At 38.0% G+C, this 13,458-nt stretch overlaps 1 protein-coding gene across 1 annotated transcript in view; it reads left to right on the top strand.

Annotated features, from left to right (window-relative positions):
* The window catches only part of LOC148952920 (uncharacterized), a 136,759-nt gene that overhangs the window by 35,387 nt on the left and 87,914 nt on the right, over positions 1 to 13,458 (top strand). The gene's annotated exons all lie outside the window — the stretch shown is intronic.

Here is a 13,458-nt window from a genome sequence, read left to right as displayed (position 1 = left end):
CTACAATTTATTGTAACTCTGTACCCACACCAAATATGGGCATGGAATCACCAGGGAGAATGATTGCATAATCGAAGTGGGTCAATGACCTAAATTTCCTCAGGTCGATTTATATGTTGTTGTTGTTTTGGACAATACACGCTCGGGGCGAATGTCAAGATGTCCAAGAATAGGAAACAGTTAGACCACGTTTTTCCTTCTCACCCAATCAGCGAGTCGGTTATACCTCCTTTCTCAGCCAAACAGAGGCTCGCTTGCATATGATTTTCCCCGTTACATAACAATTCACCTTTGATATTTCGTATATAACGGACATGCATTGTGATTAAATTATCAGAAAGTGAAGTAACCTGACAATGGATAGAACAGTTCAAACTTTTTATGAGCTTGAAGCATTGTCAACCTCAATTTACCATGTAAGTTCTGTTTCAGTACATTTTTAATTTTTATTTTCAAAATGAAATTATTTTCCTTGGTCACCCTCCAGTGTATCTAAGTTCCCCCTCCCCCACAATATAAAACCACAATGCCATCTTTAAACTAACTAGAAAACATAAAAAATGTTATTTTAACCCGATAAAACCTAAACCCATCCCCACAGCTTTAAAAAGATAAATCTATCAATAGAAATAATTCTCTTTTCGATAAATTCTTGCTTTTCTGTATTGTGATTTAAAGTGTCCACTGACTTCTGTCAATTCTTAAGGCATTATGCCGCTCTGTTTTGACATAATGCTCTGCGCGAGGTTATAATGAGTTTGTCCCCCTTTTCTGTGTGTTTACGATAGCGGCCAAGTCAAAGGAACTGTTTTTCTCCGTCAAATTAAAAAACTTTCAGACAATTGCAATAATTAAGCGCAGGCCTATGCAATCTCTATTTGGAGAATTGAAACGGATTATTTTAAAATTAAGGTCTAACAATATATTTAGAACATTATGTAAAAGGGGGAGGGGGGACATGCCTCAATTCTATCGCTGTCATTGTAAAATGAAAACAAACTGTTTCTTCGCATGAAAAGTAAGGGGGGATTCGTTGTGTAGACATGTACACCATTTGACAAGAAAACTAATGTGTAAATATATGTAATGCGTCTCTAGTCATGTTTTTAATTTTTTTCAAGCTTTCTTTCGATAAAGTTTCTCTTATATTACCAGGAGGGGGGCGTGAAAACTATGGTTTTTAACTTTCATATGCAAGGCTAGAAATAAAACTCTTTAGGAGTTGCATGAAGATTATATTATGCGTAAATTGAATAACATTTTAACCTGTCTTTTTAAAATTTAGGCCTATAGGCTGCTGGGTTAATGATCTTTTTTTTATCTAATTTGAAGCATATAGGCTAGAACATTTAATTTTTTTCTAAATGGTTAAAATAGAAAAATTGATTTCTATCCAACGGCTATAGACTACTATCTGTCATGATTTATGATATGACATGCAAACTAATGTGTAAATATATACGTTGCGTCTCTAGGCATGTTTTTAATTTTTTCAAGCTTTCTTTCGATAAAGTTTCTTTTATATTCCCAGGAGGGGGGCGTGAAAACTATGGTTTTTAACGTTGATATGCAAGGCTAGAAAGAAAGTCTATAGGAGTTGCATGAAGCTTATATTATTCGTAAATCGAATATCATTTTAACCTATGTTTGCAAAATTTAGGCCTATAGGCTACTGGGTCAACGATCTTTTTTTATCTAATTTAAAGCCTATAGACTGGAACATTTAATTTTTTCTAAATGGTAAAAATAGAAACATTGATTTCTATCCTAAGGCTATAGACTACTGATTGTCATGATTTTTTTTTCACAAGTTGTATAATAAAAACGTTTGATTTCTAAGCCTAGTATATTTCTCGCGAAATTTTTACTTTTTGCTGTGCTGAAAAAGGGTGGAGGAGGGGGCTTCTTAGTGATAAATGCTTTTCTAGATAAAATTATGGTTAGTGGGGGTGGGGATACTAATTTTCCTTCTGTAAAAAAAGGGAGAAATTATTTTCCATACTAACATTTTTCTCTTCTTTTAAGGCAAATTGTGAAGAATGTGTGCCCCCTCCATCTAAGAAAGCGAGAGATGACGAGGCAGCCCCCGTGAGACCATCCATTATTAAGTATGCTGGCCCTTACACGACCCCAAAACAAGTGTTGACTGTCAAAGTCCCATCCACACAGGCTGCAATGCAGCCAGGCCGAAAATTAAAGAGCGAGTGGATGGCTGCTTTCCATGGACCTTTAATACCTGCCCCGTCTACACAAGAGCATGCTGTTACCGCACCGTCCATCCTCCAACACGCACTACCCGGACCATCTGACACCCAAGTGCAGCCAGGATTTGCAAATGTGGGCATTTTTATCTCTAGTTATAGAAATATATATATCTATTTATTCCAATGTCTTTTTTTAGTCTTTTCACTATTTTTCAACACTGTAAAAGTGTATCTCAGAGATATTATAATATTAACCCCTCGCCCCCAACCATTGTTTTAAATTTCTCTGCTCTCCCCTCCCTCAGAGATATCTAAATATAATGTAATTTTTTTGCTTGCTTGTCAAAAGAAACCGCTCTTTTTCTAATCTTTGCTATTTTCTCTGTCCCCACTGTTGCTATCTCTTCGCTATCTCATAATAATATTTTTAGGTAATTTCTAGTTTACTACTATCTCACCATTTGAAACTCAAAATGCTATTTTTCTCAGTGAATATTATAGTTTTAATTTTTGGCATAAAGCTCCGCACAAGCATATAAATAGATCTGTTTCACCCCTTTTCCTGTTTTGTTCTATCATTAGCGGTTAGTGGTAAGGCCATATCTAGGCTTTCAATACTTTTTACGTAATTCTGTGTTTGTCTGAAAATAGCGGAATTGTCTGCAAAATTAACGATAGATATTTAGGACATTGTAATTCTATGTAAGAGCGAAACAAGTTATACCCCCAAAAATAATAATTGCTATTTATGACATTGCTGAAAAGGGGGGAGGGGGTTGTTTTTCTCCATCAAATTAAAAGGGTTCTATTAAGACAATTGCAATTATTAAGCGCAGGCCTACGGAATCTCTAGTTGGAGCGGTGAAACGAGTTATTTTGAAATTAAGGTCTAAAAATATATTCAGGACATTGCTGACAGGGGGGCAGGGGAAATGCCTAAATTCTATCACCACCAAAGTGAAAAAAAACTGTTTCTTCACGCGTTGGTGAAAAGTATGGGACCGGGAATTTCTAAGAAAAAGATAGCTTTTTGCGCCGTGGTGGCTGGGAAGCGCCGGTGGACCCGAGAAGCGCTGCGGGAAGCGCCGCGATGGCCGGCTCGGAGGGGGAGCATTAAATAGTGGAAATTGGGAGGGGAGTTGTTTGAACAAAATCAAACTTTGTTCCTCTATGTAAAGCGGGGTTTTAGATTTTCGTTAAGTTTAATTTTATTTCAGTTGAATTAACCAAATGCTACTATGTGCATACTGCTACTACTACTAAGCGCGTTTTAAATAATATCTAAATAATAATAATCCAAATTTTAAAAGTAGGGATGATTTGAACACTTTGAAAATAAGCTATTTTTTCATTTATAGGTTGCATTGGTCCCATACTCGTCATCATCATCATCATCCTCATCAGTTGGAGAAGGAGAGGACGCGACCATTTCCAACAATTTAACATGGGACGATAAAATTTTACCTGACAGTCAAATACCGTCTAATATTGATGAGTTTTTAACTGATGATTTTTAAATTTAGATTACAGCACAGTTGAGCAGGGGGACTTACGTTTGCTAAGTCCAAACAAATTGAAACTTTGAAATGATTTCATAAATTAATTAACTGGGAACCCTCCCTCCATTGATAACCTAACGAATCCACTTCAATCAACTGAAATGGAGCATTCGCGTAGCACAAGTATTGAACAATGTGGAGGGATTGTTGATAATATTCAAGAGGGGGAGGGATATAATAACCTATTTACAACTTTTCCCGAATTTCAATTATCTAATACAATTTTAAATGCAATAGCTGTCTACACTGCAACTTTTGGGGATCCGTTTAATTCACTTATGGGAGAAATTTGGTGTTTGACCCCGTAGAAATTGTGCATGAACATGTAGAGAATATTTGTGCACTTCTTGAAAACCAATATCAATTATGGGGAGGGGGGAGGGATTCAATTAAGGTTTCTATTGTTTTAAAGATGTTTTATTTAAATGAGGGGAAAAGTGAAGTTTACCACCATTATATACACTTCGAGATTCACTTGATTTATCCAAATTTAGAAACTTTTGAGAGTGTTTTTTGCAAGTGGGTAGGTCATATTACTGCGCATCTTGAGAACTTTAACGAAAATGGGAGCGGCTCTGTAGTTTTATTTATTGAAAATTTAAGTGTGAATATTTGTAAATTTAAGAAAGATTTTATTTTAAGAGGGGGGCAGGTGGGGGGTATGACAGGGATACAGTTTTAAAATATAATCCAGATCTAGAAGGATGTAAAGGTGTCCAACGGATCTGTTTTGAAACAGGTGAAAAGTGTTTCAAGTACACTTTCCTCGTATCAGCATTCGAGCCTCCAGCACATGACGCTACACAGACGAATTTAAACGATTGGGCTGTACATGAGAAGGAAGGGTCCAATTTTCCCATTGTAGATTTCACTTGTTTAGAGGGAAAATACCCAGTAACGCTAAGATCTAGTGATATTTTTGAAAGGGTTAATGCTCATTTAAATATTGGCATTACTGTGGTTCAGTTTGAAGCTGAATTTGAAGATGGGGTTCGTTTAAAAAAGAAGGGGTTGGCATTCTCAGTCAGGGGTCCGTCGATTTAAGTAGCCCAACGCTCGATTTGGATGTCGTATACACAACCATCTAGTGACTTGGCGAATTCAATAGGCCATATTAATCCAAGCACAGACCTCAGGAAAACTTTGGAGGAGGGTAAGAAAAGGGGGGACTGTTTCTACTGTCTAAGATGCCTGACTACATTTTGGACTGAATTAAAGCTGCAAAATCACATGAGGCACTTCAGACGGCATGGCTATCAGGCAGTGGAAACGGTTTCAGGCAGTCAATCGTGTAACTTAAATGTTAGCCAGCAGTTTTTTATCCCAGTTTTTATCCACAACTCAAATTATGATTTAAAATTTATTTCACCGGCACTGGAGCGTATGCACAGGGAGGGAGGGGGAGTAGACAGTCCATGGGTAAACAGTTCATTTACCTATAACATTATTCCACAATCGGCCGAGAAGTTGTTGCTTCTCGAGCTGAAATGGAAGGCAGTGGATAATGGGCATATGTGTTGGAATAAAATCAGGTTTTTATATTCTTTTAGTTTTTATCCGAAGGCATTGAGTCAATTAATTAAAGTGCAGAAAAGCGACAATTTTGATAGTTTTCCATTTCTCAAACAGCACTTTCCAACAGTGAAATAAATGACTTGTTGACATGCAAAAGTGTATATGCTTATGACTATTACTGTTCTGGTGCTAGCTTAAGCTAGGTAAAACTACCTCCAATTGAAGCTTTTTACAATTCACTGACCAGTAGTGAAAGCACAGCCGAGGAGTATGAGTTTGCCAAGAAGGTGTGGGCTAAGGGGAATTGTAAAAATTGGTGGGATTATTGTAGACTGTACTTGGCCAGTGACGTTTTAACTCTGTTGGATATAGTCTGCAAGAACACAGACCAAATCTATTCAGAGTTCGGGTTAGATATAGGCTTCTATTTTCGCACACCACATTTGGTGATGGATTTGATTTAAAAAATTAGTAGGGAGGAAATAGGCCTAATCACCGATGTAGATCAGCACCTTTTTGTAGAGCGTTCAATGAGGGGAGGGTATGTTTTTCATGGGGACCGCGTCATGTCAACCGATCCGAGTGGACAAAACAGCAGTACCGGTGCAAAGTCAAATGCAGTGTTCTTGGACATGAACTCATTGTACCCCTCAGCAATGTCTCACTACTCTTTTCCGTGTGGGAGCTATGACTGGTTTGAGAACCCTTATGAGGACCCCGACATTAAAACCGTTAAGGACAATGGGTCCCAAGGAAGGTTCTTTGAAAATTACGGGCACATTTCACTGGTACTTCACGATTCGGTCAGAGATTTAGATTTTCTCTGAATCAGTTAAACCTTGAATACGGACTCATTGAGCCCCTAAAATCGATCATTGGTTGAGGATATGGGGATGCACTGGACTCCCTCTAAGCAAAAACTGATTGCTGATTTGGACCCTAAGGAGAATATCGTTGTTCACCATGTGCTTTTGCACTGGATGGTGAACAATGGTTTCAAGATCACCAAAATACATAGGGTCCTGCAGTTCAATCAGCGACCATAATTAAAGACGTTTATCGACACTTGTTGATAAACGCTCTAGGGCAAACTCCAGAGTAGAGAAGGAAATGTACAAACTCATTTTAAATTCAGCGTTTGGCAAAATGTGTGAAAGCGTACGTAATAGATCCCGCTGCGACGTCGTGACTGACCCTCTAGAGTGTGCAGGAATTTTTGCCGTTCCCAATTTTACATCGTTAACGAGCAAAGAGGCTGGTATAGTTCTTCTACACAGGCGAAAGCAAAATGTGGTACTGAACAAGTATATAGCTGGCAGCTTTTCAGTACTATAAATTTCCAAAAAGCTCATGTTGTCGTTTTTTTACAAATTGATCAAGGTGCCATTACCCCGAGCGGGGGAGGTTAAATTTTACTATGGGGATACAGATCATATGCTGTTAAAGGTAAATGGGACCGAAGATTTATTTGGTAATCTAGAAAAGGGGGAACACATCAGCTCGTGGATGGATTTCACCAACTGGAATCCGTCCCTCTACCCCGAGTTGGTGAAACGTCAAGCCCCCAACCAACTATTAATGTTAAAATCAGAGACAGGGAGTGATTTGATATCCAGGGGGTGTTCCCGGGTCCCAAAGTTTATTGCGTTCAAACACATAGTGGGGATGAAAAGCAGGCGCGTAAAGGGGTACCTACACATTTTGTACAGAGCGATTTCAACATGAGCGTGTACAGAGACTGTGTAGAAAGTAGCCTAGTGCCGAGACCACAAGTGCTTGCAATTCGCTCTCTACAGTGTAGAAATTATACTGTAAGAGTGGAAAAAAATGCAATTTCGTGTATATCTGACAAATTCTATGTGCTCGAAAATGGTGTGAGTGTCCTGCCTCATGGCCACTACCGTATTTCAGACCGAGTTGAATGCATAGACTATCGCAATCAACTTGGTCTGGATAAATTAACCTAACCAACTAACCAACCACTAACCAACTAACCACCAACCTTTCATAAATTAAATGCTCTATCCCTTTCATAAATTAGCCACTAACCCCATCCCAAATAACCTAACCTGTAGCAGCAGCAGTGACGACAACTATTGTAACTTTTTTTCCATCGCGGTTCCCGGGTGGGGCCCTTCCCGCGGCCGGCCCCTGGGGGGGGGTCCCTTCCCGCGGCCGGCCCTGGGGGGTGGGGGGGGGCCGCCCGTGGCCGGCCTTTGGCCCCGCGACCCTGGGGAGGGCCCATTTTAAATTCATAATGTTCAACTGTGCTAGTTCATGTTCCATGTGTTTTTTTCTGTTATTTTCAAGTGCTGTTGTTGTTGTACAGAAAAATGTGCTAATGTACATAAAGCTTTCATGTTGATGGACAAAAAAAAAGTGTTCGAATACAAAAAGTGTTGTACAGATAGTGTTATTGTTGATGGACAAAAGTGTTTTTATTTATTATTGTACATTAAGTGTCATTTTTATCATTGTTGTTCATGTTGAACAAATAGAGTTTTCATGTTGCCGAAATAAATGCTGCCATGAAATATTGTCAGGTTCTTGTTGAACATAAAGTATTACTTTTATCGTTGTCAGGGTCATGTTGAACAAATAGAGTTTTCATGTTGCCGAAATAAATGCTGCCATGAAATATTGTTTTTTTTTTGTTGTTCTTGTTAACGTACTAGATAAATCTATGGGAAAATTATTACTACTACTACTACTTATCCATTGGACACTTATGATTTACAGTTAGTGTTAGTCCAACTGTTGTCAACAGCAGCAGCAGCAGCAACAACCTGTATCAATGTAAAACACCCTTCAGATCGTTTCTGTGTGGTCCCTCAATGTCGGGGAAAACAATACTTTTAGCTAAAATAATTCAAAATTGTCAGAAAATGTTTTTGGAAAAGCCGAAAAAAATCTACTATTGCTATAGTATTTGGCAGGGGTCCTATGATCAAATAAAAGCTATTGCCTCAACCATACCAATAAAATTCATACGGGGACTTGATGTTTTCAATAGTATTGAATCGAACTCGTGGTTGATTATTGATGATTTGGCTGAATCCATTGAACAGTTCTCACTGGAAATGCTACAACTGTTCACATTTCAGTCCCACCACGAATACATTTCCATAAACCTAGTTCTACACAATCTATTTCATCAGAACAAACGCATGCGAATCCTAGCTTTCTATTATACCATCTATATTATCTATCGAGTTGTTCGTGATTCTAGCTCGCTAATAACTCTCAATAAACAGATATACCCCGGCGGCTCTAATTTTCTGTTGTCAGCGTACACTCAGGTGACTAGCAAGCCCTGCGGTTACATTTTGCTGGATCTTAATCAGAGCACACCCGAGGATCTACGTGTAGTCACCGACATTTTCAACAATGAAATTACAGTATATCTTCCGGTGAACAGTAGAAATGGCTATTAGTTGGCGTTATAACACTGAAGAAACTACAAAAACAACGGTATTTATTTTCCGTTTTAAGCAATTCAAAACCCTTGCTTAGGAAGGCCATACTCAAACATGGTGTTGACAATGATTTCATTAATCTAATATCTGAGCTTTGTTTAAATTTAACTGAGGGTAATGTTCAACTGCCAGATGGTTTTAGATCACATACAACGAAACATCGTTCCGTACTACATACCTTGCACGGTAAAAACATGAGTAACATTTTAAAAATCACATAGCTCCTTCAAGCGGACGGAAGCTTTTCGACACTTTTACTATCAATAATTTCTGGACTTTTGGATAGTTTTCTCTAGATGGCAAAACCCTATAAATTGACACCATTTGGACGTGTACTCTCGCCCGTCGAACATTTTGAAGACAATCTAAGCAAATTCATTAATGATGAAAATATTGCCGATGACAAAATACTGCTTTTACTTCAAGATGCATTGCGACGTGTGGACAAACATAAACTTTATAGTGAGAGACCCACCGTCGCTCTTGCCGTCACCTATCCCTCTGAAGGGGAAATATCTCCTCAAGACTCTGCAGCACTGCAATAAAGGGAGAAAGACTTGAACTCAGCTTTAATGAAATACGGAAGCCTAGTGCCGCTTACCAATTATAAACAGGGCGAAATAGCCGTCCCTTTACTCGTGTTGAAAACTGGTGATGAACATCAATTTGACTTTGACCGCACAGGGAAACAAATCTTAAGTAAAGGAGAAAGTTAATCTAGTTGATTTAATTTGTGATATGGTGACGAATCGTAAAGGACTTTTATCCTTTGATAATAATCTATAAACCTTTTTAAATGTATAAAACTTCCCCAAAAGTCTTATTGGCAATAAGCGAATTCTTAAGAAACTAAGATAATATAGTCCTCCAACAACGACAACACCACCATTTAAAAAAGACGAAGATTCAATATTTGAAAATACTAGCAGAAGCAGCACCACTGATTTTATAACACCTGTGGCTGCTAGTCAAAAGCGAAGATGAATTGATTCACCCTCCAGTGTGCAAAAGGGGAGTGGACATTATACTACGTGTTTACATTCAAAATGGATGAAGTTCTGAAAGGTGTCTATGAAAATATTGATGAAGCGGGAAGTTTAAGTTCTCCCAAAACGCTTTCTAAAGTTGTCTCCGGTAGCACATTAAAATAAGCAAAAGAGTATCTAGAGAATGAACCGAGTTAAACACTGCATCGGAATCACAGGCTTCGCGACAAACAATATCGACAAACTAAAGCCTTCTTCCCTCTGCATATAATGCAAACGGATCTTTTAACTTTAGACGCAATTCAACGGCGTCACAATGCACCCTACAAATATATTCTGATGGCAATCAGTGTCTTTAGTCGCTATGCCTATGCCATTCCATTACGTTCAAAGAGAGGTGTTGAAGTTGCTCAGGCCATTGAAAGTATTCTTGAACAGGATTCGTATAGAAAAATTGAATCGGATCGTGGCAGTGAATTTGTTAATCCCTATGTGCAAAAGGTTCTATTGAAATATAATACAACACTTTATCATAGTCACAGCCCGATAAAGGCTGCATTGGCTGAACGATTAATAAGAACGATTCGTCTATTAATTTCAAGATATTGTACCCTGAAAAATACACCGGCTTTTATTCATGATTTAGATAAAATCATGCAGATATACAACCATCGACCCCATCGATCTCTGTCCAACTCAAGCCCTCGGGATGTTCACTGCAGTGAAAATATATTTGATGCTTTTCTAAAGCAATATTCCAATGGTGAAAAAGAAAAAAACATGTGAAGAAGAAATTCAATGTTGGTGATACTGTTCGAATTAATAGAACCACCAATATTTTTGAAAAGGGGAATTATTTATGGAGCACCGAACTTTTTAAAGTGTCTAAAATCCTGGACACCGAACCCACGACATATCGACTGCGAGACACCAAATATGATGAGATTCTCGGCGTTTCTTATGAATATGAACTGCAAAAAGTTAGAAACACTAGTGAAATTTATCAAATTGAAAAGATATTAAAGAGTCGTACTTGTAGGGGCAAGAGACAGTTGCTTGTTCGCTGGCTAAGATACAACTCGGATTTTGATTCTTGGGTCAGTGCTGAAGATATTAACAAGGCCCAATGATTTCTATGTGACTTTCATGTCCAATTTTTCTGATCCTCTCTATAATGATCTGAATAAAACAAGTGATTTTTGGACGAAACTCTCCCCCACCATCAAATTTGATGGAAAGTATGAAGTGGCTCTTGTCGACTGTATTCTCAAAAATACCTATGACATCCTGAGAAAGGATCGTAAATATGAAATAAAAATTAGACCCAATGATTGGCCGCCACCACCCTCAAGTGATTAAGAACAAATTCAAAAAAACAATTGGATGGATTATCCATATGTTGAATTACCCTACGAGGAACTCACCTGTATGAATGATTTATGTCGTTCTATTAATAAAAGAATTTCCGCTCGTAAAAAAGGAGATTTTCATTTCAACTATTCAAAGGAGGAGGGCAATATCTACATTAGTTCACCTATTGCCAGCGAAAAGGTTATTCTCAATGATAATCTAAAGGATGTTCTTGGCTTTAAGCTCAATATAATCAATGGTAAAAGTGCCGGAAACACTAATTTCATTTTTGCTGACTACCCGCCTGCCTTCTCCACGGACACATGTATATTTCTCTACGCATCATTTGTGGAAACATCTCGGGTTGGTAATTCAAATGTTCCCCTCCTACGAGTTCTTGAACGAAAAACCAATCAAGAACATATTCACCACTACAATACAAAGCACCTTCAATATATTCCCGTAAACACTTCCTATTTGGAACTCTGTCAGTTAACACTAAGAACTGAATTGGGTGATCCCATAGCAATTTCAAAAGGTTTAGCTGTGATTACATATAATTTTTGTTCCCATTGTTCAACAACAAGATATGTAATAGAAAAGTGGTACTCATTTGTCCTGAAATTAACCGCTTTTCTAGAAATCTTGAATCAAGCCAACAGGACAGTAGAAAGCATTATTACATGGGTCACTGGTGAATATCTGGAGATGGTCTTAGCAGTTGCTTTGCTAAGCTGTTTCGCTCTTCACTACCACTGGCCAGAAAATATCTTCTACTGGCTGTAACAGATTTAGCATCCTCTATACTATATGATTGGGGCTCTGGCAAAGATTTAAAAAAAAGTGCTTTGGAAATTCTTAGGTTCAGTGTTCGAACCCTTTGCGAGAAATTAAAACAAATTAGTAAAGGTTCAAAAAGGTCGAGAAACAATGCATCACTCATCAGTCTCCACTCAGGTTTGCAACGAAAGACATCGTCCCTCTTGTCAAAGAAAAGAAGGAAGAGGCATACACGTACTGTAAACAGCAGAAGAAGCCCCAGGAAGAGAATTGTTAGATCGAAACTGGATTTCTTCTGTTAAGATTTACTACCTACCGCAAAAGGATTCTCAAACTTCAATCTCCATTGCATTGAATCTCTTCAATGATGAAAATGTTGATGTGAGTGTCAATCCTCAACAACCCCTCTCTGATAATATCCACTTTCAAATTTATTCCAATGAAGACTAATTTATGGATATGTCTTCAACATTTATAGATTTACAAATGAAAGTCCGGAAATCCTATAATACAATACCAATTCGTGCCGATGGAATATCCTATGAAAATTGTATATTACATAATTTATTTCGTCAAATCAGTGTCTACATCAATGGCACGCTGGTGAGCACAAGCAACAATCTCTCAAATTATACTAGCTACATGCAATTCATGCTGATGAAACCCAAGTCATACAAGGAATTGAGAGGCACCTCCAATGGATATGAATATATTACTAATACTGATAGTATAGATGCACTTAAAAATGCTACAACTAGTGAATTACATCTAGTTGGAAAAATATATCATGAAATATTTAATATACCCCAATGGCTACCGCCCAATGTTAAAGTGGATATAAAATTGACGCTTGCACCCTCCGATTTCATATTGAGAAAAGAACTTGCTGCTAATCCTGATGTAAGTCTCTCCCTCACCTCGGCAATACTTCATGTACGCAAACAACAGGTCATGAGTTCTGTTGCTTTGGCAGTGGAAAAACTGAGAGCCAATAGAAATAATATTAAACAACAAGTTCCTCATACAATCACCAATCAACGTCATATTGCTATGGGCTCACGCACCTTCACCGATTCATCCTTTATCAATGGCGAAATTCCGTCAAAATTTGCTTTGGCATTTGTAAAAAGCGCTAGTGCAATAGGATCGTGGACTGGATGCCCACATAAATTCGAGATGTTTGGACTTTCATCCCTTGTATGCAAAGTAAACGATATCCAACTCTACAATCTATCTTTTGATAAATCCTATAGAACATTGTATGAGTTGACCATGCAAACCCTAGACCATGACTCGCAACTATTTGAAAATGGTATAACCGAAGATATGTTTGCTAAAACACATGGTATCCGCGCTCTGAATATTTCTGGCACATAATATATGAGTATAGTATGCAAAGGGACTGTGAGTTTAGAGTGTACATTTGCCAATGCATATGCTGACACTGCTGCACTAATTTTACTAAATCATTATGAAACATATTGGAAGATCACTCCCAAAGGCAGTGTTCTACTAGACTTGGCGCCATGAACACTTGTCAAATAATCAATGTATTTAATATGGACCCCTACAAGTCCCAGTACAAATC

This window comes from Artemia sp. Qi Xiang Cuo, chromosome 4 (genome assembly GCF_049724085.1).
Source record: "Artemia sp. Qi Xiang Cuo chromosome 4, ASM4972408v1, whole genome shotgun sequence".
Classification (NCBI taxonomy): domain Eukaryota; kingdom Metazoa; phylum Arthropoda; class Branchiopoda; order Anostraca; family Artemiidae; genus Artemia; species Artemia sp. Qi Xiang Cuo.
This window is presented reverse-complemented; position numbering and strand designations above follow the sequence as displayed.